At 42.6% G+C, this 27,660-nt stretch overlaps 1 long non-coding RNA gene across 1 annotated transcript in view; it reads left to right on the plus strand.

Annotated features, from left to right (window-relative positions):
- The first annotated feature begins 1,316 nt into the window (after window positions 1-1,316).
- Window positions 1,317-27,660, plus strand: part of LOC127050879 (uncharacterized) — a 66,399-nt gene continuing 40,055 nt past the window's right edge. The window contains exons 1-2 of the long non-coding RNA XR_007774343.1: window positions 1,317-1,398; window positions 26,456-26,596. This is a non-coding gene — a long non-coding RNA (uncharacterized LOC127050879). The remainder of the gene's footprint in view (window positions 1,399-26,455; window positions 26,597-27,660) is intronic.

Consider the following 27,660-nt stretch of genomic DNA (forward strand, 5'->3'; position numbering starts at 1 on the left):
CAAGATTTTTCCTAATGGGGATGCAAAATAGTATAATCAATGTAGCAGCACAATTTTCTTGGCTTGGCACAGGTGCCTTGGCCCTGAAATTGGATCTGCTAGTGTGTCACCTTATGCCTTTTTGTAGTCCAAGGGGATCCATATGGCGCAGGGTCCTCACTAGCATATCTGATTGCAGGATCATTAAAAACAAACGAACAAGTTCTCCCTTCTCCCTCAATCAATGCAGAATGTAGGTAATATGAGGTAACCATAAGAGGCTAGTTTGTAGGTCATGAGCTCTTTGGTGTAATCAGTTGCAGCCATTTTTACCTAGGGAAACATCAAGTGGAAGCTTACGTCACAGTAGGAGAACCAGAAAAGTTCTTGGGGTGTGATCCTGCAATTCTTATACAATAGTTCCACCGAATGTAATGGGTTTACTCATGTAAATTAAGGACTGCAGGCTTGGGTCCTTAGTGATAGGCAATGGAAAACAGAAAGTGGTAATACTTTCCTGAGTACTTGGGGTATGTCTACGCTGCACAAATCTCATGCCAGTGTGTAGAGTACAAACAATATGTGCCCCCTTAGTAGGAGTATAAACAGCAGTGTAGCCAGTGAGGCACTGCTTAGGCGTGTAGAGTACAGACACACCAGAACCTTAGGGTACACGGTGTAGACAGATCTCTCCTCACCCAAGCAGTGCTCCCCTCTCTATATTGCTGTTTTAGGCAGTGTAGTGTCCCGCGGCCTATCCGCTGCTGAAATCTTTCTTTGCTGCAGGGAAAAGCTCTGGCAATGGGGAAAAGCTCCAGAGCCTTTGCCCTCTGCAGGGAGCTGTCAGAGCCTCTCCTTTTTTCCTCCCTGCTGCCAGAGCCTTTCACTGCCATGAGTAGATACTGGCCACAGTGTGGACACAGACTGCCTTTTACTGCAGCACATAGCTACAGGTACCCTATGCGCCTCTGTCAGTGATGTGCAATGTTGACATACCTTTCGAAGAATAAAAATTTGCAGGATTTCGTCCAGGCAGCGTGTACAAAGGGAGAGTATCTGACAACTGCAAATCTACCAATACAAAGATATGGTATACTTCAAAGTAATTACTACTGGGTCTTTTCCTGTGGGTATGAGTACACTTGGAGATGGGGGTGCGATTCCCTGCTCCAGGAGACATACTCACACTAGCTCTCATTGAGCTAGCTAGCACACTAAAAGTAGCGTGTAGCTTCAGCAGGGGGACAGGCTATCTCCCTCAAGCACTCAGGGTGGCTAGCCTGGGCTGCTGCCCAGACTGCCATGGCTACAGTCTGTTTGTAGTGTGCTAACTTGATGAGAGTGAGTGTGTGTTTCTGAGCTGGGAACCACCTCCCTCAGCTCCGAGCACAGCCATGCCCAGAGTGCGTGCGGCAGGAGGTAGATGCAATTTCTTACTTCCTTTTATTTGTAGGTTTGTGTATGACATTTCACTTTTATTCCTGTGTTTGGTGTTTCTGTGCCTTTGTTTTCTTTTCCTCTCTTTCAGGGAGGCTGGTGGTTCAGACTTTGTGATTAAGTTTGGCATTGCCTGACTTTCCTTTCCTTTTTCTTCTCTGCCTCAGTGTGACTGGGATTTGTTTTTTCCTGCCTCCATATTGTATTGTATTTGTCTTTTACAGTCAGCATCTTGCTATGCTTCTGATTTCAATAGGGCATGATTAGACACACTTCCCCTTTGAGATATAGTTTGTAGATTCTCTGCAGTGATTCTCTGTCTCTGGTCCTATTCCTCCTCTTCCATCCCCAGGAGAGAAATGGTAGAGAGAACAAGACTTCCCCAGGCCCTGATCTTGACTCAAGCACACACACAGAATGCAGCTGTGTGCCTTCTCACATGCAGAGATTATAAAGCTAGAAGGTACCATTGTGATCATGTAGTTTGATCGCCTGCATAACTTGGGCTGAAGAAATTACTCCTGTTTGAATTAGAGCATGTCTTTTAGAAAAACATCCAATCTTGTTTACAAAATTGCCAATGATGAAGAATCCACCATTACCCTTGAAAAGTTGTTCCAATTGTCAATTACCCTCATTGTTGAAAGTGTCTGTCTTACTTCCTGTCTGAAAATAGGAAGTTACTATGTCACTAGGAGGTTGGTGAAGCACTGGAATGGGTTACCTAGGGAGGTGGTGGAATCTCCATCCTTAGAGGTTTTTAAGGCCTGGCTCGACAAAGCCCTGTCCAGGATGAATTAGTTGGTGTCGGTTCTGCTTTGAGCAGGGGTTGGACTAGATGACCTCCTGAGATCTGTTCTAACCCTAATATTCTATGAATTGATCTAGTTTTAACTTCCAGCCATTCCAGCATCAAGAAGCACGGCCACATCACATCCCATCCTCAAGCAGCTCTTCAGGCTCCACATTCACTTCAGTTCAAAATGTTCCTCCATTGGTTGAACCTTGCACTCTTTATCCAGACAAAGTCTCACTGAAGTGAGTGGGAATTCATCCTGCAATGCTTATGCAAACACAGCTTTCTCATTTGTAAAGCGGTTGTGAAAGCCCACCTCAGACCCCATGGACTGTCTCCTCCCCACTCTTTGAGAAGCAGCCTCTATTCACACCATCTCAGCACCTCTGGGTTGTATCTACCCTGAAAACCTTAGGGACATCTCTCACAATAACACTATAATGGGTGCAACACCACTCATCATTAGTAATGGTGGGATTGCTCAGGTAGTTTGACTGCAGGCATTTTTGTACTATGCTGTGTACATGAGCTCTGAATTTAGACAAGGTCTTGGTGTAAGAAACTTCTCTGTGGTTCTTGCCATTGGGACAAAACTTCCCATACTGCCAAATCCATCCATCTGTCCATGCACACACTTATATGACAGTCCTCACCATAATATCTGTGTGCTAAATCTGCAATTTAGCTCCTTTCATAATCCACACAAAAATGCTTTATTCCTTGCATTTCTTACTCCCTCCCCATAAATAATTAATATAGGTGATCACTATAAAGTGTTAGGGATTCAATTACTGTGATATGTGCTGTGCAGAATAAAGCTGTAGTATAAAATACAAGGAGGAAGAACAGTGCCTCCAGAACAGCAGGGGGAGCACTTGTAGAGGGTGCAGTGTCCGTCTTGTCCTGAAGGGGGCCAGCGATAATAGCTGACATAGTGGATGATAGCTAGGAGCATGGCCCTGCACTTCCTTGATGTTGTTGGGGAAGTTCTATGTGACCTCTCCCTTTTGTGCAGGGACTGATTGCAACTGTTCCCTCTGTCTTTGGTGATAACAAGTTTCTGTCTATATTTTAGAGGATCAGTGAAAATAATGAAGCCAAAGCAAACAATTTACAGAAATAGCTCTTTCCGTTAGGAGCACAAGTGGCACAGATTTCTCTGTTTTCTTGGTCCCTTACCAGATATGTCAGATTTATTTCCATATGGCATCTATATCTCTCAGTACACCCACATTGAATGTATGCTCTGACATACCAGTGGCTGTACAGAACCACAGACACATGTTTAGAATTCCTTAGTCAACTGCACAGGGGGCTGTGAGGCCTGAAAGAATGAACACAGACATATGGCACTGTTGAACTCGTTGCCTGGAGAAAGAGAGAATTAAGCAGAAAGAGAGGCACTAAAACAGCATGAAAATCTTTGATTTAAACCCACTTATAACAGGCTCCCTTCTCTGCCCTTTGGACCACCATAAGCAGGCAGGCTGCTTTTGAGTTTATAAGCATCAATATGTTATTTAGCAAGTCCCCTTCACCAGTTCAGCCTTGTGCAGCAAAATATAACTGGAAGGAAACTGCCCCCTTAGTCCACTATCCAGTGAGGGAGAGGGCAAGACCTCACGATCCTGGAATTCTGCGTCTCATGGCCCCTGCCAGCCTCTTCCCCTAACATTTCCTTCCAGTTCTTTAATTGTTCTCAGCTGATGGGTTGATTGCTTGTCTGCATCCTGCCTAATTAAGCCATTGAGCACCCATCCCCCAATCAAGTCCACTCCAGAGGGGGATCACTAGTACCTTAGTGACCAGAGTGCTGGGTCAGATCTAGGCTCCTACCACTCTGTTGCACCACTAGAGAGGGGAATTGGAGCGAGGGCTGTTGCACCATCCTTTAACTCTCAGCTTTGCACCTAGATCTTGTTGCAAGCATTCTGCTGAGATACATCCCACTGAAGCCAATGCGAGTCTTTGCCTTTCGTCCCTGACCAGGGAACAAGTGTGTGATGCTGTATGATTAAAGATGACCATTTATATCATTGATATCGCCAGTGTGTTACAATTGCAACAACTCTTGCACAAAGTGTATCATGTAAGGTGTCAATAGAAAAGTTACAATATGCCAAGTATGATAATCATGATTAAATCCATATATCCTCTTTGTATCTGAAGTTATGAAAATTGACTATGTACTTGTATTTTAAACATGTATTCCTGGGTAACACTCTCAGAAAAATTGACATCAGGGCTCGATAGCTATGTGTTGATGACCCATTAAGGACACTCCGTTCTCGCAATAGGCCATAGAAAAAACTCATCCCCCCCAGATCGCTCTTTCTGAGGATGCCTCAGACAGTGAGGAGCCAGTGGCCCCTCCTATGATTCAGCAAAACATGTAGGAGGTATATAATATGCTCATGTGACCCTGGGCTCCATCTTGGGCCAGTAACTTTCCACACACAGGGGCTGTGGGCTTTGTTTGGGACAGTAAATTTCCATGCACATAGCAGAAGATATAAAAGACCCCTGTGATATCTCCATTTTGCTTCTTTCCTGCTCCTAATTCTCTGGACTGTGGATTTACAAATAAAAGGAGTATCTTGATCTATGGGCTGAGGGCCTTCCAGTCTTTTGGAGACTTTACAAGCCAGGAGCCTATTCCATCACTGCTACAGACCTGATCTAAGGACTTTGCAATCATTCATATGTATATGATTTATTAACCATTTTAACTCTATTATTAATACATCTTTAGTTCATTTACTAAGGATTGACTTGACAGAATGATATTTGGGTAAGATTTGAGCTATACATTGACCTAAGGGGAAGTGTCTGATCCCTTGGGATTAGTAAAAACCTCATGTATGGTGAATTAGATTTTCAGTAACCCCTCACCATATTATATCTGTTTGTTTGGATGGGAGCCAAGGGCTGGAACACTTAAAGGGGTCAGGGTTTGGCTTTTGGTTAACCAATGTGGTGTTGCAGAAGTTCTTTTGTTACTGGCTTGGTGCATCTAATTATAGAATAAACCACCACTCTTAGGTATTGTCTGTCCTATTTCTTGCAGTCTTGCCCTGAATGAGGCATTCTCAGTTTGGCCCATCCCAAGCAACCATGGATAAATTCATGGTGGCTAAGTCCATAAATGGCTATTAGCCAGGAAGGGTAAAGGATGGTGTCCCTAGCCTCTGTTCATCAGAGGATGGAGATGGATGGCAGGAGAGAGATCACTTGATCATAGCCTGTTAGCTTGACTCCCTCTGGGGCACCTGGCATTGGCCACTGTTGGTAGACAGATACTGGGCTAGATGGACCTTTGGTCTGACGTGGTACGGCCGTTCTTACGTTGAGTCACAAGGTGTTCTCAGAATAGTAGATCTTGTGTATCTAGAAAGTATCCCTCTTCTGTAGTGCTACCTCATGGCCAAAGGCCACAAAACTACCAGGTGAATTATCCCAGACCAGGGCCGCCTGGGGGGGGGAGTGAGGCAATTTGCCCGTGGGGGCTCTGCGAGCCCTGGTCCAGTGGTGGTCCGGGTCTTCGGTGGTGGGGGGTCCTTCAGTGCTGCTGAAGATGCAGAGCAACTGAAGGGCCTCCCACCGCCGAAATGCCCCCCGAGCCCTGGCCCAGCAGCAGTCCAGGTCTTCGGTGGCATTTCAGCGGTGGAGGTCCTTCAGTTGCTTTGGGTCTTCAGGGGCATTTCGGTGGCGGGGGGCCCTTCAGTGCTGCCGAATATGCGGAGCGACTGAAGGGCCCCCCACTGCCGAAATGCCACCAAAGACCTGGACTGCCACTGGGTGATTACAGGCGCTGCAGCTCCTTTGCTTTGCCCCAGGCCCCCTGGTGGCAATTTAATGAAGGTTTCCTTTGAGGAGCAAGGTGTTTTTGAGATTGGTCAAGGGCCTGAAGGAAACACTTCTTATCCACAAAGAGGATCACCTGGCAGTTAGAGTGCAATTAAGGGCATTTCTCTAGTTTGGGGTGATTAAATTTTGAGCTTTCTATCACAGTTGGCCATAATTATATTTCTTTTACATTCTATTTCATTGGTGGTATTACCAGTATATTAGCAATTACTGGGTATGGTCCCACAGGCCTTCTCAGAAATGGATAACAAGTTTCTCATGGCAAAGAGTGAGATTTTCGAGCTGTGTGGATAACTTATATAGGCTGAAGTAGTCATGCTCCCAGTATAGGACTTACCGGTATGTCAGAGCTCAGTCTTCCTACCTTTCAAGTTTGAAGGTAATTTTGGTGTGTGCCCTAGTAGTTGAAGACGATGTTGCTAGGTGTGATGTTAGATTAAAAGGATTTGGGGGGAAGGTTCCACTTCTTTCCTAAAGAGGAAGAACAGAGTGCTTGTGAGTTGAGAAGTGGAGAGGGGGTGGCCAAGAATGAGGTAGCGCCAGTGAGCTGAGGATGGTGTCCCACTGAGTAAGAGATGATGACTAACATGGGCTAGGAGATACAGTGGATGTGTCTGAGAGCTATGATCACAGTAAGTGACAGCAGACCCAGGCATATTTATTGTGTGGTTACATGGTGTTGCTGAGGCACATACCCAACATGCTTAGGAGCCTGACTTCTTTAAGCTTTAATAATTTGTCTTTAAAAACATTTGCTGTGCAAAATACCACAAGGAAACAGTTGTTTTTGCCATTTAACCCCCACCCCCTGCCCACACCTTACCTCTTGCTACTTTTGGCTGAAAAGTCTTCTTAGCTGGGACTTTTATTTCCTTCTACCCTTCTATAAATCCCAAATGAACCTACATAGGTAGCTGTTCTCTGCACAACCTGTATCCAGGCTGATAACTTTCAGCATGATTGATTTTTAAAATCACTGAGATTTTTAAATCTTTAAAAATTGGGTTGATAATGAAATAGCACAAGCATGTACGGACCAAATCAGAAAGGCTAAGGTACAAACTGCCTTACTACTAGCAAAGGACATAGAAGGCAATAAAAAGAGGTTCTATAAATACATTAGATGTAAAAGAAAGATGAAGGAAAGTATAGGCCCATTACTTAGCGGGGAAGGTGAGTGAGTAACAGATGACACAGAGAACGCTGAAGTGTTTAATACCTTCTTTGCTTAAGTCTTAACTAAAAAGGTTAATTGTGACCAGATGATTAATACAATTAATATTAACAACAAGGGGGAAGGATCTTGGGCCAGGATAGGGAAAGAATAGCTTAAAGAATGTTTAGATAAATTAGATGTATTCAGATTGGTAGGAACAGATGAAATTCACTCTAGGATATTTAAGGAGCTTGCTGAAGCAATCTCAGAACCACTAACGATTATCTTTGAGAACTCATGGAGGCTGGGGAAAGTCCCAGAAGACTGGAGAAGAGCAAACTGAGTACCCATCTTCAAAAAAAGAGAAAAGGAGGATCCAGGGAATGATAGACCAGTCAGCCTAACTTCAATACCTGGAAAGATACTGGAATAAATGACTAAACGAACACTTTGTTCAAGTCTAGAGAATAATACGGTGATCATGGATTTTTCAAAAACTAATTTCAAACCAATTTAATTTCCTTCTCTGACAGGGTTAATGACCTAGTGGATGCGGGTGGGGGGAAGCAGTAGATGTGATATGTCTGGACTTCAGTTTTCACACAGTCCCACATGATGTTCTCACAAAGCCAACTAGTGAAATATGGTCCATATTAAATTACTGCAAAGTGGGTCACAACTAGTTGAAAGACCATACTCAAAGAGTCATTATCAATGGTTTGTTGTCAAACTGGGAGGACATAACTAGTAGGGGCTTGCAGAGGTCAGTCTTGGATCTGGTATTAGTCAATATATTAATTGATGACTTGGATGACAGAGTTTGTACATTACATCACATCAAGTGGGGAGGGGTTGGAATAATTTTTTAGAGCAGGATTAGAATTTAAAATGATCTTCATAAATGAAGGATTGGTCTGAAATCAATAAATTGAAATTGAATAAAGACGAGTGCAAAGTACTACACTTAGGGAGGGAGGAAACAAGTCAAATGCACAACTACAAAATAGGGGATAACAGGCAAGGTGGTAGTTGTGACAGGTTCCCCCCAGGTGCCACCTGGAACTGGGATACCACTGATTCCTCTAACTCACCCTCCTGGGCTCCTTCTCACACTGTGCTGTTGTGACAAGCTGTAGACCCGCTCCTGCTCCTACACTTCCATCAGCATTCACACAGGTAGGGACACACCCAGCTGCAGTTACATGCAGGCTGACCAGCCACTGCATGAACCAACGATTGCGAGGCTACAGCCAAAATAACCACCAGCTTTCCAGCCTAGGACCCCAGAGCTGTACCATCCTGACGTGGTCAACCCCCTGACCAGTATGAATTTATTATCCAGTTCACCTCCCCCTCAATGTGGAGAGGAAATGCAACAGCCTTTGCCCATTAAGCTAAGATTTCCAAGCACTTCACTCCATACTCACTGGTTTAGATTAAAACATAAAATATGTTTATTAACTACAAAAAGATAGATTTTAAGTGATAGCAAACAGATCAAAGCAGATTACCTAGTAAAAAACAAAAATGAAAACTTAGCTTAACATACTAGAAGGATAGGATTTGAATTAACAATCTGTCACCCTGACTGATGAGAATCTGCAAGCCTGCTTGTATCAAGGCACAAGCTGCACTTTCTTTGCAGCTTTGGCTCCCCACCCCCATTCCAGGTCCTTTTCTTTTGGAGCATCTCCTGAGTGTTCAGTTGTGGGGAGTGAAGAACAATAGATGATGTCACTACTAGCCTTGTATTGCTTTGGCATAGGGCGGGAACCCTTCTTTTCAAACTTGGTTCCCAGAACAATTTTTGGAAAAATACGGACATCTCAAAATGGAGTCCAGAGTCATGTGGCCTGGTCACATGCCCTTGCAGAGTCATAGCAGCCATTACTTACAGGCTGGCCAAAATGTCCACAGGAAGGCACACCAGGTAGGGGGGGATAAGCTTTGCCTAAGGTCTATGGTTTACCCTGAATGGGCCCTTCACAGCCTGCTATCTAGACTGGAAGCATTTTGCCTAGTGAGTGTCACTCAGGTGTGACTACATGTGAAAAAAGAGAGCGTTGCAGTGGATCACAAATTGAATGAGTCAATAGTGTGACACTGTTTTCAAAAAAGACAAATGTCATTCTAGGATGTATTAACACAAATGTCATATGTAAGACCTCAGAGGTAATTGCTCTCTCTCTTTGGCGCTGTTGAGGCCTAAACTGCAGTAGTATGTCCAGTCTGGGGCACCATAGTTTTAAAAAAAGATATGAACAAAATGGATAGAGGCCAGAGGAGAGCAACGCAAGTGATAAGTTGAGAAAACATGATCTATGAAAAAATGTTGAAAGAAATGGCCATGTTTAGTCTAGAGAAGAGAAGTCTGAGGGGGAGATAAGAAGTCGTCAAATATATTAAGGGCTCTTATCAAGAGGATGGTGATCAATTGTTCTCCGTGTTCACCAAGGGTAGGACATGAAGTAATTCGCATAATTTGCATCAAGGGAGATTTAGGTTAGATATTACGAAAAACACTCTATTAGGATAGTTAAGCACTGGAACAGGTTACCGAGGGAAACTGGAATCCCCATCATTTGAGGTTTTTAGCAGCGGTTCTCAAACTTCATTGCAGTGACCCCCCTTCTGACAATAAAAATTACTACATGATCTCAGCCGGTGGGGTAGGCGGGGGGGAGGGGCAAAGGCCGAGCCCCACCACGCAAGGCTGAAGCCCTGCAGCCGCATGCCCCAGCAAGTCTAACACTGTCCTTGGTAACCCCACTTCCAGTTTGAGAACCATTGGGTTAGACAACACCTGTCAGGGATGGTCTAGGTATACTGAATCCCACCTCAGCACGGGGAGATGATCCCTACTAGACTAGATCCCTACATTTTTGTGATCTGTGAAAGCTCTAAGAAGACTTTTCATAGCAATATACCAGCAGAATGCCCTGGCACTGTTCTGACACAAGTGCCTTTGTGCAGAGAACATGAGGGAGTCTGATAACTTGGAACTAAAGCTAAGCCCTTGGGAGGTGCATCGCTGGCCTGTATTTCTAAGATGGGAATCTTTTGCTTGGGTCCTTCTCCTGCTTTCATTCAAGAAAATGGGACAGTTTCCCACTGAAGCTGATGGAACAGATTCAGCTATTAGATGCACAAAGAACTCTGCCATACTCCACTTCAGTGATTTCTGAGGCCAAGTAGAGTTTTATTTGCTTCAGCCTGGGGGTGGGAATAGGGGAAGGGAAGCCCCTACAACAATGTCCTTTTATCTTAAGAAATATTAAAGTTCATTTTTTCCCCACTGTGGTGGTTGGAGCTGTTGGTGCAACAGATCTGAAACTGAAAAGGGAAATGTACTGTAATTCTTTCACCCTCAGGGTGTTTTTATAGCTAGAAAGTTTGGAGTTCGGGTATAGGATTCCTGGTTCATGGTGAAAGAGTAATAAACTGCTGGTATTCTTTGTTATGAGACATGTAAAGTGATTACAAAGCAGGAGGAAGCAGACTGCTGCACTCTCCTTTATTTTTAAATCCATTTTTTTTATAAAAAATAAGCCAGCAAGACAAGTTGCTTGGCCGCCTTGAGGGGAGGGGGATTATTGTATGCTGGGGGTGTGTTGTGAGGCATGGTGCCAAAGGCTGAAAGGCTTTAACCACCTGCTCATTGTAATAATCTCCCAGAAATGCACTGCCTGAGGTATTGGGTTCCTATTATGAAATTATAATTTGGGGGGAAATGGAAACTAAAGGTCACTCCTGTGCATTTACTATGGATTAATGGCTTAGAGCTTGCTCTGACATCATTAACAGCCAATCAGATGTCTCTCAGTGTCCAAAGTTCTAAAGCCTTGTTTCTTTGTGGAATCTGCTTGTGCTGTGCCTATTTTCAGTCAGTGCAGTCAGCCTTTCACCTCTGTGAGAACTAATAGCACCGTCAACAAGCAAACCAGTGTGCAAGTTTCCCCAAAGGCCTTAATAATACACTTGTAACAGCCTTTTCACAGGGCCAGGCTTGAGAAGAGAGAACTTTCAAATTTCAGCGTGACCAAAAGCAAAGAATTGTATCTGGCTGTGATTACTTGGGCGTGTATCGCTGTAGTCTCCAGGGGTGGCCCTTGCAAGCAAAAATGGAAATGTGCACCACTCTTCATTATGACTATTGTAAGGCCATGTCTATCTTAGACAGCTTACAGCAGCACAGCTATACCTACGCAGCTGCCCTGCTGTAAGATCCCCTGTGTAGCTGCTCTATGCTGACGGGAGAGAGCTCTCCCGTTGACACAATTAACCGTCCTCCAAAGAGCCATGGTAGCTATCTCCGCAGGAGAGCGTCTCCCACTGACATAGTGCTGTCCATGCTGGTGCTTCTGTCGGTGTAACATACCTCACTCAGAGGTGTTTTTTCACCAGAAAAAAGTGCTAGTGTAGACATAGCAGTAGTGCTGCAGAGGTATACATATTCTTGGGTTTTAAGCTCATTTGCTGTGTGTGCCCTTCGAGCAGCGTGCATGTGTGACTGATGAAAAATCAGACATTTGTATTTACAATGCATTGTTTCCCCAGTATAAAGGCAGACAAAGAACACCCATGAACCTAATAATATCTTAATTGTAAGGATCACACTAGTTTAAAATTTAGCACGGGACAAAAAGCTGGGATGTGGGGCAGTCAGAAAAATTTTAATAGAATTAGTTTTTCCTTGGAAAATATTTTCCAGTGAAATCCTTCGTGTTTTTTTTTCTGACTAGCTTTCATTTAAAAAAAAAAATCCTACAATTTAATTTGTTTTCTAAGCTCACAGTTATGATGATACATGGCTAACTAGGGCCCAGGAAGCTACTGCTAGCTCACTGCACTTCTGTCTTACATGAGCACCTGGTCACAACACAGTGAGCAGCTGTAGGCTGTCCATTCAGAAAGCTGCAGGATAGCTCCTCTTGATGAATGTTGCTTATCCTTCCCCGTTCTTCTTTCGCAAGGGCCAAGTCAGAGGGTTGTTCAACTCAAAGCTCTTAGAATCCATTAGTTATTTTAATGCTGACAAAAGGAGACTGACAATCTATTTTCCCATCTGTGAAATGAGGATAATAATATTTACCTCGCTTTAAGCACTCTGAGATCTAAATATGAAAATTGTTGTACAATAGGTATTTATTTGGATATTTTTATTGGTGGTTTTGTGATGGGGACACCTGTCCACTGGAAACTGGATTGGGACCGCCAATCTCATTTCAGATAGGCCACAGAACAGCCATTAGATGGTAGCAGTTTTGTCACTATCTATAATAACTTGGGACTATTTTATGATTCTATTGGAATGGTGAAATGGAGTGAAAGGGTCTATATCAGTGGTTCTCAAACTTTTGTACTGTTGATCCCTTTCACATAGCAAGTCTCTGAGTGCGAACCCCCCCTTATAAATTAAAAACACATTTTAATATATTTAACATCATTATAAATGCTGGAGGCAAAGCGGGTTTTAGGGTGGAGGCTGACAGCTCATGGCCCCCCATGTAATAACCTCGTGACCCCCTGACAGATCCCAACCCCCAATTTGAGAACCCTTGGTTTATATCCTATGGTCAATTGCTCTGAACTATGTAGTTCCCAGATTAAAGCGCTTAGATCAGCTATTGTATGTAAAATAAATACGATTTTTAAAATGTTTAAGAAGCTTCATTTAAAATTAAATTAAAATGCAGAGCCCTCCCGGACTGGTGGCCAGGACCCAGGCAGTGCGAGTGCCACTGAAAATCAGCTCGTGTGCCGCCTTCAGCACGTGTGCCATAGGTTGCCTACCCGTGGCTTAGATCATATTTCCCCTAGCAATAAAGGGCAGAGTGCCCCCTGATATGTATTGTGTGCTACCTTTATCTTTCAATTAGACCTAGCATTTTCTGCATATGGTGATTCTTAGGTTGGCATTTCTAAGTACCTTGTTGGAAACTGATGTTATTTTGTCATGTTTCCAGTGAATATTTCAAATTAATATATTTCATAGCCATAGAAGTTTTTATTTTACTTACTAGGTCTGTAAAGTAAGACATTAGTACAGCATTTCCAATATTTTTACAGATGTCAGAAATCTCTAACAATTTCTAACTTGGCTTATGTAATGCAGGAGTGTAAAGATGCTGAAGCGCTTAAGTGTTTGCAGAGTCCTGATCTAACTCAGTGCTTAGGACTGTCCTCTCTCTGAGTTTCTAAGGGGTAATTTATTGTGAAGCCGGGAACCCTTCAATCGCTGAACTCCAAGTGCTTGAAATTCACAGCCTGTGTGACTGAGACTAGGAACAAAAACCAATTTAGAGCCGCTTAAGGGAATGTGTGAGGTGGCGGTGGTTGGTCTCTGAAAGTGAGTGAGCAAAGCTGACAAGTGAAAGTGAACTCAGAGCCAGTTTACACCAGCGAGTAAAGGTCCTAATCTATTGGCCCAAAGCAGAGTAGGCCCAGACTGTCCCGAGGAACTTCTAATAAAGCTGTGCTGCTACTTGAGATTAATAAATGATTGTTGGTGCCATGAGACAAATCTCATGCTACTTTCCATTCCAGCACTACAAATCAGCTGTTAGTTGATTGAAAACATTTTGGTTCTAACTTAAATCTGTTTTGAGTACCTTATAATATACACATATTTGGGGCTTATACTTTGGGTTTCCTCAGGATATTGAAACATCTGTTCCAAAAATGCATGCAGGGAGTGGGGGAAATGTTTTATCTTTAATACCAAACATACCAGGAAAAAATGCGAACAGAATTAGATTATCCAAAAGTTTAGGAGGCTGGGGAAGCCAAGAGGGCTTTTGATCCATTGTTTGACTTTGCTGGATAATGTATTACACATGCACTTAATTCATTAAACAAAACTAGAGAAGGACAAGATGATAATTTGGTCAGTTGTCCGTTTTCAGTGACTCCTACAGGCTGAAGAACTTGTTGTTTTTTATAATTAAAGTAGATCATAACAGGAGAGGAGCTCTGCAGTAGTAGTGGCTGTTGTCAAGGATCTTCTCATTACGTGGTGGTAGAGAATCACATCACGGGGGATAGGAAACCAGAAGGGGTGAGGAAAATGAGGATGAGAGAATAAACATATTTAGAAGGAGGGCACATCCCCAAAAAGGCTCCTGGCCAGCCACACACAAGGGTGTTCTGGTCCTCACCTCCATTGCTCTACATACGGTCATTTCGACTTGATTAGGAGGGAGAGTCTGTACTGATAGAAACCCATAAAAATGGAGGGTTGGGGGTTCTTTACAGAGCTCATTGGGGCACAGAACTTCCTGCAGATGATGAGTGAAGAGTGGACAGGGGACTCCCACCTGAGATATCCCTCTTCATGTGCTGCTGCTTTACTTACTGATGGGAATGCTGAGAACCTCAAGGACATCTCAGCCAGCTACCAGCTCCCCACACTGCTACCACATCAGATTTTCCTGTCTTATGAGCCCCTGCTTCACCAGCCATTGAGGAGAAGGAAAAGGGGGAGCTCTTGGGAGCAGGGCTGACCAGGAAAAGGGAAAAGAGAGGGTGCTTTTTCTGAATAGAGAAGGGGAACTTGTGCTTTGCTGTTCTCCCTTTTACTTAAAAATAGAGCTGGTCACATTTTTCTCTTCCCCCAAGGAAAAAGTCTTGCTGGAGAAAAAAAGTTTGTTGAAATTTCCATGGAATTTTTTGACGTTTTGATGAAAAGAACTTTTCAATTTGGGAGTTTTGGGTTTTTCAACAAAAATGCAACATTTTCCTTGATGAGCTGATACTTCACGTGGAAAATTTTTTTGTTTACGAACTGCCCCAATTTTCCATCAAAAAACAGTTCTGAGAGAGAATTTTCAACCATCTCTACTTCAAATCCTGATTGTCTTGATAGCCAAACACTTGGGAAGAATATCTTATTTTTGCACATATTGGAGGCAATCTTTGGGGAATCTTTGCAAAATTGTTCAGAAGGTATATTATTATAGCCTCCGTCCAAAACAAGGTTCAGTTTTGATGGGATTCATCTCCCTCTACAGTGTGCTTTTGCATTTAGATTGCACTTAGGTCCATGTTATAATAACCCTGCGAAGTCTTCAGGACTCCTCATAACAGTCAGTTACTAAGGAGAAGTGGCAGTACACAGACGTCCCCACACTGTTTCTAGACCTGTGATCTACTGAACTACAATTAACTAGATGACAAAGGAAAATCTAGGAGGCTTCCAAGTGCTGCCTTTAGAACCATGCTCCAAAGACACTTGGCATAACTCATCATTGCATTATCTTGGGGATCAATCAGATGAATTCTCTCTGATCTGCAAGCTGAGGAAGGGGAATGTGGAATATCTCAGATACTGCGTGTTGTTAAAAACACCACTTTTTATTTTAGTGTTATGGTACATTTATATGGAGAGGTGTAGTCTGCACATGGGACTGGGAGATAGGAACTCATGAGTACTAGCAAGGGCTTTCACGCTTACTCAATCTGTTGCCTTGGGTTCTCTGTCTGGGGTTATTATTATTATTACATCCTTTCTGCAGCAGTGTTGACACATAAGGTGGCTGCTGGTCTCTTCTATACCTTTCTGTTACTAGGTGCTGTTTCCATCTGCTCAGTGGTGTGGAGGTGGACTATTCTGCCAACCCTGCTAAGGACCTGTCAACACTTGAAATGCTGCAGCTGTGCCACTGTAGCATTTCAAGTACAGATGTTACCTATCACTAAAGGCGAGGTTATCCCATCGCTGTAGATAATCCATCCTCCTGAGAGGTGGCAGCTAGGTCGATGGAAGAATTCTTCTGTCAACCTAGTGCTGTCTACACCAGTGGTTAGACTGGCTTAACAACATTGCTCAGAGGTGTGGAATTTTCACATCCCGCAGTGCTGTAGCTACGCTGATGTGAGTTCCATGTAGACGAGCCTTTAGTGGTATTCTTAAGGTTTCTCTTGGGTGCCCTTGTTTTCTCACACCAGTTGGTATCCACTCGATCATTTCACATGGGAGTCTGTGTGTTGGTGTCTGGAGTACGTGCCCCAAATATGTCCAAAGCTTCATTCTGATTCTTCTAGAAACGAGCTTGTAATATTCTGAGGTGCAATTTAGACCAATAAGAGGGGTGCTTTACGGTCAGAGCTGTCCCTTGGGTGGGACGAATCGGGACGACTGCTCTGGACCCTGCGCTTTGAGGGGTCCTGTGGACTACTGCGATTGGCCGGTGTGGTCAGTCCCGGAAGACATAGGTGTAGGAACTAGAGATGTGGGGGTGCTGCAGCACCCTTGGGCTCCCATCTGCCACCTCATGCGCCCGGGGCCTCGGCTGCTGCCCCATACACCTGGGGGCTCAGGTGCTGCCGTGTGCCACTGAAGGAGGCTGATTTGTCCTGGGCTCTGCACCCCCCTAGGGACAGCTTTGCTTACAAGTGCTATGCTGCTGTAGCCCCAGCCGGGGATGCTCACAGCTAGCCAAAAGCATTCAGGTCACATCTGAGAGTCTGTGGGCTAGATAACCCTGATTCACCAGCTCTGACCCCAGCAGCCTGTCTACAGCCTCACAGCCCCACTTTGGCTTCCACCAGTCTTGGTTACAACCAGTAAGGTGACTCCCAACACACTCTTAGTCTCAAATTTCCCCCAAACTGTGTTTTCCAATCTGTCCAGACCTCACCTGGACAGCTCAGAGACATAATAAAATTAGTTGCTCCTTTAAAGAGTCAAAAGCACAGTACAGCTTATTAACTTAACTGGGATAAATACACCCTTCCCTTCAAACTCAGCACTGAGTCAGTTTATAATAAAAATAAAACAAATGTATTAACAAAATATACATAGGATTGTCAGTTCAAGTATAAGGAATGAAAATAAAATGAGTTTTAAGAAAAATGAAACAAAATACACTCTTGTGGCTAAGACTTAACTTAAGCTACAGTCCTTGTTCAAGGTGGATTTCTTACTAATCTTTGTTCTTTCCAGCTGTGGCTGACTTTCTCTCAGTCAGGACCTTTCACAGCAGCACAAGGAGCTGGTTTCCTTTGTCTTTCTAGGTGAAAGATCTTTGCCTAAGCAGATTTCTCACCTATATTAAGTTTCCAGACATATAAAACCCCCTATCCCTTGGTTGATGAACTTATGTATCTCAGCTTGCAAGAGCTCTGTTTCCTTATGTCTATCTAGTGATGGGTGCCAAAGATGGCTTCTGTCCTTTCTTATATCTTCCAAAGTTCAATGACCTTGTTCCAAGAGGTAGGATGACCTCATGCTGTTTTTCTCTTCCTGTGGGCTTCCCATCCCCCTGTATATAAATGGGGTTTCCATTGCTTTGATTCAGCCATATTTAATTTACATAGGAGACAGATAAAGAGCTGTGACATTCCCTCCTGTCTGGGGGAGACCTGTTTCTTCCTTTGTTTGAACATAGACTATGATGAAGACTTTCCAACCAATGCCCAGAATCTTTCATAGGCACTTCTCTTGGAAAGCAATTAGTTTTCTGTCTAATGAGATTATATTTGAACTGAAAATTCTCAATATCTTTGATTTCCATATGTTAGTAGGTTTATTAAATGCTGTAGAAGCCTTTCCTATCTTTGATGTCACTTCCTCCTTGAGAGATCTGTTGGCCAATATGGTGGTGCCCAGGTAGGTGAACTGTTCTCCTTTCCTGATATTTTTGTTTTCTAATATGATATTACTGCTTGACATCTGGGTTTCAAGGAGGTTTTGTGTAGTATAAGTAATTCTGAGACCTGCTTAGCCTGCTGTTTTCCCCTTGTTATCTGCCTTTGTTCATAGCTTTTCGGGGGCGTTGCTCATTAGCACAATATCATCAGCAAAGTCTGGATCTTCTAGGCATTTGCCATATACCCATGCTATTCCAGTGCTTGTGTTGCTAATACTCTTCTTTAGACAGTCAATGGCAATGTCAAATGACAGTGGAGATAAAATGCAGCCCCTGTTTCATGCCAGTGCTGATGCTGAATCACTCTGTTGTTCACCTTTACGGAGCTCTTTGCCTCTCTGTACTAAATGGCCTTGACGATGTTGGCGCCTTAAGATGGGATTCCATGGGACTGAAAAGTATTCCAAAATGTATGTCCATGCAGGCTGTCAGATGCCTTTTGAAAATAATCAAATTGATTATGAGGGGAGCTCGCCATTCTATACATTCTTCTGTGATGGTCCTTAGCATACCACCCAAGTGTCCTGCATTGTGCAGGCCAGCCACATCTGGCCCTGATTTTTAAGGATGCCCATGGTCCTGCATTGCCTCTGCAATGTCCCTATTGGCTGCTTTGCAAGTTTCCTTGTTGCAAGCTGCACATCTTGGGGCATGATGTCATTATGTCTCATGCTTGCAACCAGTCATTGCTGCACTGCAAGCAAGTAGGGTTGCCAATTTTGGTTGCATGTATTCCTATAGGTTTAATCACATGACATAATCTTTAATTAAAGATTAATCTTTAATTCCTGGAGACTCCAGGACAATCCTGGAGGGTTGGCAAACCTACAAACAAGTGGGGAGAGGTCAGCCACCATGTAAAGGTGGCCACCAGGGAGCTGAGCTTGCCCAATCTATACAGTGAGGTGCAGTGGCTTGCATTGGAGGAGCTGATTGCAGGTGGCTGGGGTTTTTTGTGTCAGGAGAAAGTGCTTGGCTTCCTCTTGTAGCCGAAATCCAGGACATCCTGCAGGTGGCTATGCTGTCTCCCAGGGCTGAAGAAGGGGCACCATAATTCAAGGCGTGTTGTCTCTCATTGTCCTTCTTTTCACAGTCCAGGGGTTGAGAGGTATGATCCTTTATGTTGATATCTAGTCTACAGAGGATCTCTTGGACCTAAATCCAGCTAATTCTTCTCTAAGCTTTGCATCCACTGCTGTTTTTCATACTATATAGTATGACACTTGCAGAAGGTTTTCCCTACACTAGAGAGTAATGTAACTCCTCTCCCGTTGTTATAGTTGGCAAGATCATCCTTTCTGGGCATTCTGACAACAATTCCACTTCTACTGGCCAGGAGGGTTCTCTTTTTGCAAACTTCATAAAACAGTTCTGTCAGTTTCATAACGGTGATTAGTGTCAGGTGCTTTTAGCATTTCTGCTGTGATTTGATCATCTCCTGCCAATTTGTTGTTTTGCAGCTTCTTGACTGTGGCCTGTACTTCTGTCATCTCTGCTGGCCCAATGTTAATGTCAAGTTGATCAGGTTCACATGTTTAATTGAAGTCAGGTTCTGAAGTGGGTCTGGGTCTGTTGAGGACTTCTTTGAAATGTTCTGCCTTTCAATTTGTCTGTTCTGTCTCATTTTTCCATCTTCACTTTTGATTGGTCCATTTTATTGTCTGGGAGTCCCTATCTGTAAAATGGGGAGAAGTGCTATGTATTATTATTAACCAGAATGATCACAGAACATATTGTTTTTCCTTTGGGGTTGGAGAGCTCTCCATGTTCTAGCCACATCCCTCTGGCTTGCTCCCCAGGTTTCTCCTGCTTTACACTCCCTCTTTCCTGGAAGCCCATCATCCTTCCTGCTGGCGGAGATTGGACAGAGCCCCCTTTAGAGACTGTCGGTGCCAGGTGACTTCCAGCCCTTGCCAGACTCAGAATGCAGAAGACTAGAGACAGATATTGAATTTGGATCTTCTTCATGTCAGTGCAGAACTTTGCTGCATGGCACAGAACACTTAAGTGACTTGCCCGTGACTATACAGGAAATCTATGGCAAAGGCAGAAGTAGAGCCCATGTCTCCTGATTCCTTGTCCTTGCCTTTAGCCACAAGACAATCCTACCTTAATAAATTAGGTGAAGAATGGGATCACCCAGACACAAATCCATGTGTAAGAACAAATCGTTCAGAGATCCCTAGTAGATGAATTCTTGAATTTTGGAGAGTACCAAAGCAGGTGACATTAAGATATCTGTTTTAATGCTATAATAATGCTTTGTACTAATATAACCCCTTCCATCTTTAGGCCCTTAATCTGAGATTCTCCAAGTGCTTGACAAACCCCAGTGAAGTAAGCCTTGCAGCAGCCTTATGAGAGGAGGTGTGTTATTTGCCCCGTCCTGGGGATTATAATCTGATTTCGGCTAACATCAATCATTATTAAAGTTTGTTCATATTTTCAACAGTCGCCAAATACGCTGGTGCTTTATGGAGGTCTGGGGCTGTAATTCTTACTTCCTCCTTTATGCTTACCAGCTTTATGAACACATACTGTATTTTGTTCTGCTGGGGGATGGGAAAATCATTGTTTTCGAAGGTATAGGACATTATTTAGAGCATCTGATAAGATTCATGAGTTGCTTGTTTGCTTAACTCAAGTAGAACTATGATGAATATGTTTTAGGGGGCGAGGAGGGGATTTCTGTGTGTGTTTCTGACCTGAGTTATTTTTACTTCTAATATCACAGCAATCTCACTCTAGGATGTGTGTTAACCAGACAAACCTAAGGGGAGGCTGAAAATAGCTCACCACTATATGTAAAGAGGATAAAGTGAGGGCATTCGTGGAGATGTTTGTAGTTGGGCTTTTATTATCATTATTCATGGTAGTAGTGCCCATAGGCCATGGTCAAGATTAGGGCCCTATGTGGCCCATATATGACTACAGAGTCATATATGAGGACAAAATCCCCAGAAACTTTTCAGAGCAGTCTAAGAAGAGAAAAGAAATGGTGGGGAAAGGGAATAACACAAACAAGGAAAAGCTTAGCAAATATCATGCTAGTTCCACTTTATATATAAAATCCCACCTCTGGTAAGAGTGGCATGAGGGTTGAAGGCAGGAGAAGAGTTAATAGGAGCCAAGGAGTAGGAAAAGGAAGGATGGGGACCTTGAGGTGAAGGGAAGGGTGAAAACAGAGTAGAAAGAAGATAGAGAAGGGAAGGACCTATGGGATTTGTGTATCTTCAAAGTGTGTGTGTGTGTGTGTGTGTGTGTGTGTGTGTGTGTGTGTGTGTGTGTGTGAAACATGCCTGTTTCTCCCTCTTCAATTTTAAATATTTAATGAGAGAGCTTGAAATGTTGTTTTCAAAAATCTACACATGAAGATATGGCTGGAAAAGTCAAACTTTGGTGCACAAAAATTGGATTTAAGTGCTTAACCTCAGGTAGCCAGTTTGAAAATATTGGCCTGTTTGCATCAATAGCAGTGGGTGTTTCTACAGCAAATAGATTATATTAGCTATGTAGAGTGACAAATTACCGCTAAGATGTTCCTGGGTGGCTGTGCTCCATTGTGTAAAGCCACTGTTGTTTGATGGTTCAAAATGTATCTTTCTTCTTCCTGTATGTCCAGGTCATGCATGCTTCCTGACTGTTCATGGTATGTAGAGTGATTAGTGATTGTAGGTAAGCAGTCAGAACCTAAGGCTCAGGCCTGTGTTAGATCTACAGAATTTAAAAATAGTGATAATAGCAGCTGGTGGCATGCTTCAGTGCATTCTTGCTCTTTGTAACCTGCTTCCTAGATATTACTGGCTTTATGCTGAATTAACCTCAGCTGAATTGACCATCCATTATAACCATTTAAACCATTTAACATTTGCTTTAGCAGTAAAGCAAAATTTAACAATAAGCCCTAACTTATTTTAAACACAGAGGTAATTTGCTTTTCTGGGAAGTTTGTCTCTTCAATTATCTGTATTGCAAAAAGTCATGAGCAAGCTGTGCAAAGCCCCTAAAAGAGTGCCTGTCAAAACTTTGTACTACACCATGTGTTCTGGGTTGACAATCTATATTTTACTGAGAGCCTATTGGAGAAATATTTTAGAGAGTTGTAAAGAAAATGGTAGTTGTGAAGCCAGATGCTGTATTTACCATAAACCCAACTGTTCAGGCTTTGGAGGGAGTAGTAATTTCCATATATATAACAGTGACATGATTTTTAAGTTTGATAGTGTGGTTACAGTTAAAAGTTTTGTCCATTCTGAAAGATTCTGCTGGTTTAAGAGGTTTTCCCTGTACTTAAAATGGAAAATGGCTACTCCTGGAACTGGTAATCTTTCTGACCGGTAGGATTTTTTTAAGCACATCTTGGGAACTTCCTGAGGTAAAATCAAACGTTGCCAAGTAGAAAATCTCCTCTTTCAATAGCACCCATTTCAAGCCCTGCTGGGTTATGGGAGATTTTGGACTTCAACCGTGTTCCTCATGTAGAACTGAATATTGAAGGTTAAGTATTGTCAGACTATGGCAGTTCTGAGGGGGTACATTCCACACTGAAGGAGAACAAAGGAATCATTTTTCTGACAAGCTTTTTATTATTATTTTTTTAAATAGCAGTGGTTTGAAGCTGCTGTGGAAATGCTTCTCTTTGGTAGGGAAGAGGGTGAGGAGAAAACCAAGGGAGACTACTGGAACTAAATTTAAACCTGATAAATTCCCAGATAATGTTAACAATCTAAATTCTTCTTTTGCTACACCTGTGCAGCCCCACTGAGGTCCAAGGAGTTGCATGAGAAATACATTTGATCTTAGGAGCGTACTTTGGGGAATCCATCCTCTGAAGCCTACAGAACTGAATGGAATAGAGAAAAGGCAAGGGTTGGAGGAAAGAGGTATTGAAGAGAAAGCACACAAGCTAGTTTAGAAGGATACTTCTGTAGGAGACACTCAATCTGACAGAAAGCATTACAGATAGCCATAATCTGTGCTTTTAGTAGTATTCCACAAAGTAAGCATGGTCCCCAACAGGAAGTTCCACCAATTGCACTCTTTACAAGGTGGGTATTGTAAATTACAGAAAAATGTGCTGGAAGGCTACAGAAATAGAGAGAAAATCATAAAATGAAAGTTGATGGAAAGTAAATAATCCAGATGGATATTAAGAAAAGCTTTGCTAGACTAGCACAAAATGTAGGTGCCCAAGTATGGAAACATTAACTTCAGTATGGCACACTTATTTCCATTTCTCAGCTCATAGACTCATAGACTCATAGGTCAGAAGGGACCAATCTGATCATCTAGTCTGACCTCCTGCACAAGGCAGGCCACAGAACCCCACCCATCCAATTTTATAACAACCCCTATCCCAGGACCGAGTTATTGAAATCCTCAAAAATGGTTTGAAGACCTCAAGCTGCAGAGACACCACCAGCAAGCGACCCGTGCCCCACGCTGCAGGGTCATCATGCTCCTTCTTGCTACTATCTCTGTGTTAAGATCTAACATGACTCAAGGAAAGGTTCTGAGTCTGTCGTTCCATGTCCTTTACGTCATTAACAGTCATATTTCTTTTGCTTTTAGAAAGAGTTTTCAATCCGGGCAAAAGAGTAATTCAGTTTCATTTAAGCTTAGCCTCTCTGTTGAGCCTACCAGAACACATGCCGACGTTGAGGGGGACAGCTGTTTGCAAGAAATTGGACTAAGATGATCATCTTATTTCATGAAAACCGCGATGAACAGCTGTCAAATAGTGGCAAAATTTCATCACTAATGAAGCTGAAGGAAAAGTATTAGCAAACTAAGATCTGCAAATTTCCTTAGATATTCAGAACTAGTGATGGGCAAATAATGTTTTCTATTTTAGTCCACTAGCGATTCAGAAAAATCAAATTTGGGGACTGCTTTCTCAACATTGGAGCTCAGAGTCATTGGTCACATGGTACAGAGCCTTTCATCTCCATCCCACCACTCCATTATAGGTCAAGTCATTATATATGGTGACAAAGGTGTTTACCAGCTAAAAACTGTTCTGTGGCCTACCTGAAATGAGTTTCCAATTTCCAGTGGACAGGTGTCCCCATCACAAAACTGCAAATAAAAAACCGCAAACACTTACCTAATACACAGCACTTTTCATTACCAGATCTCAGAGCGCTTAGCCAAGCCAGGTGTAAATATCCTTCCCCTCATTGTACAGAGATGGGGGAAATAGATTTTCAATCCATCCTTGTTCATCGGCATTAAAATAATTAGTTTAACTAATGGATTCTAATAGCTTTAAGTTTAACAACCGTCTCACTTCTGTCCTGTGGGGGGAGGAGGGGAAGAATGGGGAAGAATGAACAACATTCAGCAAGGAGACCAGTACTGCAACTTTTGGAATGGACAGCCTGCAGCTGCTCACTGTGATGTAACCAAGTGCTCATTTAAGATAGAAGTGCGATATTTAGCAGTAGCTTCCCGGGCACTTGTTAGCCAAGTAGCATCATCACTGTAAGCTTAGAAAACAAAATGAAATTCAACTATTTTTTAGTTTTTAAAAAGCTAAAGTTAGCCAGAAAAAAAATCATGAGATTTCACTGAAAAATATTCCCCAAGGAAAACATTTCACTAAAATTTTTCTGACTTTCCCCTACCTGGCTTTTGACTAGCTCTAAGATTAACTACAGTGATTCTCACAGTTAATGTAATGTAACATCAGAGTTTTCTGCCTTTCAGAATGGTTCTTCTGAATTACTCATATGAACAGCTTCAGTGAGATGGAGTAAAGATTGCAAATATTACAGTTGGTTGGGAAATGTATTTTATTTCCCATGAAAATTAAAAAAAAATTCACTGAATATTTTTTGGCTTTTGTTGAAAAGGCAAACATTTTCCAGTTTTTGGTTGTCCAAAAAACAAAATAAACAAAAAAAAACCCACCCAGCTTTTTTAAAAGTGAAAACCCAAAAAATTTTGATGAAAATGGAAACTTTCTTATGAAAATTTCTGTTGACTTGAAAAAGCATTTTTCTTTGACAGGTTGTTTTTTTTTCCAGTGAAACATTTTTAACCAGTTCTAGAAAACATTCATCAATATCTTTAAAAAGTCTGTAATAAAATGTTGCCCTTTCATCCTTGCCACCTTGTACTCTCTTTAAATATACATGCTAACCGTCATCCTGAATAACTCATTGATCTGGCCTGGAATTCTGACAGCTAAGGACTTCATAAGCCTCTATTTTGTCATTTCATCTGCATTTATACCATATCCACTGTTGTTTTCATACCTAAGTGATAGTGTGTTAACTTCCTCCTTCTTTTTCTTTCTTCTTCCTATTTCATATCCTCCCCCTTTTTGCCCTCCTACTACTAAGAGCTCTTCTTAGCTGACGAGGGTGAATCCATCCATTCAACATTGCTAAGACCACAGAGGTAGGTTAAACAGCCATGTTTTAATTTAACCTCACTCTTGTAAAAGTTAGTTGATCCATGACCAGGCAAACACTTAGGACATGTAGCCTGTGTGGTTCTTGTAACTTTCCAGCAACTAAACTGCATGTGAGAGAAACAGAGAGACGTAAGCTTCATCCTTTTATTTTGTGCTATTTTTTTCTTTCTCCCTCTTGTGCCATCTTTTGCTTTGAAAAAAAGACAAGATCAGACTTCGGCAACTCAAGAGTTACCACCTATAACAGACTCATTTTCCAATAAGGGCAATTAACACCATCTATAAAAAAAACTATCAAGCATGGAATTTTCCCTTTAAAAAGCTTGTACAGCCTCAGGGGAAAGGCAGCAAGACAATGGAAAGGCTCCCATGGACTTCAATAGTTTTGCATCAGGCCTTAAGTTGTTATTAAAAGGCTTTGACGGTGGTGGAAAGTAGGCCAGCATAACTTCACACAAACCCCAAGCTACATGTAATCGTTTAATGTTGCAGTAATAAAACAAGGATTCTAAAACACTTTAACCCCTTCCAGACCAACACACTATTAATACAACAAAACTCAATAACGTGTAATGAAAGAGCCAAATTCTTTGAGATGTGTGATCGAACTGATGAGTCAATTATTGGGGTTTTACCAGTGTAAATGAGGCCAACATGTGACCATAGGGGCTTAAAAACTGACCACATGCCAGCATATTCAGCCAATTAGCAAAATAAAAAATGCCTCCTTTCCTGACTCACTAATTATTTTCAGTACATGCTCTATGATGAAAATCTTTCCAAAATCAAATCTATCCTACAGTAATTTTGGTTTGCAGGAGACGGCGAATGAAACATTACGGAGAGCTGTTAATATCGCAATTATGCTTTCAAATGCACAAACTAAATTTGGATGTGCAATTAGGTAAATAATCACTGAAGGGAAAAGTTAAATATTGTAATTACATGCTAAAATAGGTGAACATGCCATTTTCCCCACCTGCATATTGCTGTGTGCATGGAAGTTGTCTTGTTGTGAACTATTTGCTGTCTGTTTTAGATCAAAAGCTTGTTTAAATGCAACCACTTTGAATACACCACTGTTATTTTCACATGCACAGCAGAAGCACATATTTGAATGTATTCATATATATCTCCTTTGAATATCACAGAGAACAAAAACTAAACCAAATCATCATGGAACAGTAACAGCATATAGGATCTGACTTGGCAGTCTGTACTTGCCTTGTTCCTCATGCAGTTCGTGCCACTGAATTGAATGGAACTACTCAAATGACTAGATTCTACTCAAGGTGAGTAAAGGCTTCATGACTGAATCCATAATCAGGGTCCTCAATGCTGAGCAAATGGTTGAGTGCATAACATATTCACAAAACTTTGCCTGTTTTTATGTTTGCAAATTGTCTGTGCATATACGGTGAAATTCCTCAATTGATTCATTGTGTGGAATTACTTGCAAATTTTGAATAAATGGGAACTGTAATTACTATCTGAATTTGTCCTGAATTGGTTTAGTCATGCCAGGCATTCAGTATTCATAGAGTGTGAAATATTCAGACTAGGAAAGCTTGCCCCCTTAAGTATTCCCTGAAAGTGTACATGGAACAGTGTGGCTCGTCCCCTTTAAGAGGTAGTAGGGATTGGGGCCAAATCCTATTCCTGGAGCAGATGCTGGGAGACAGTAAGTAGTCCCAGGGTAATAGAGTCTGGAGAAAAACCAGGTTACTGTCTCTGTAAAGACTTAGGACCAGGACCCTTGTGGTGTAGGTTGGGGGAAAGGCTTCTTTCTCTCTCAGCCAACCAGGACAAGGTCTGGGGAAAAGAGGGGAATACATATACTGTCTCTTCCTTCATAATGAGGAGGACCGGCAGGGAGCAGGAAGGCTCCTGCAGGAGCTCCTGAGACACCAGGGGTTGACTCCAGCAGGGGAAGGCTGTTCGCTTACCAGTTGTCTAGTGACGTGACCTGGTCTCCAAGCCATACAGGAAGGCAGAAGACTGGCCAGAGACTGCACCTCAGTAAAGATGCCTGGAGGAAGGACTGTTATGCAGGTTTTGTTTTGAGTTCTGTTTCTTGAAAAACTTTGTGTGCAGCCTGGGTGGAACTCGGTGAGGATCATTTAAAGGGACCAGGGAGAAGCACAGCACAAGCCCCAGAAGGAGGGCTATGGAATCCCTTAGCCAAGAGGGACGGGTTTGAGCCTGGAAGACACCTGGAAGCTCGATGTAAAGACTCAGTAAAATAGACCTCACCTCAGAAGGGGACTCTTGTTTGGAAATACCTTTGGACTGTGGAAGGTTACTGAGAGACTCAGGCAGGACCTGAGGCTGGGGAGGCTTTGCAGGCATGCCATGC

The sequence above is a fragment of the Gopherus flavomarginatus genome, chromosome 1, assembly GCF_025201925.1.
Source record: "Gopherus flavomarginatus isolate rGopFla2 chromosome 1, rGopFla2.mat.asm, whole genome shotgun sequence".
NCBI classification, from domain to species: Eukaryota; Metazoa; Chordata; order Testudines; family Testudinidae; genus Gopherus; species Gopherus flavomarginatus.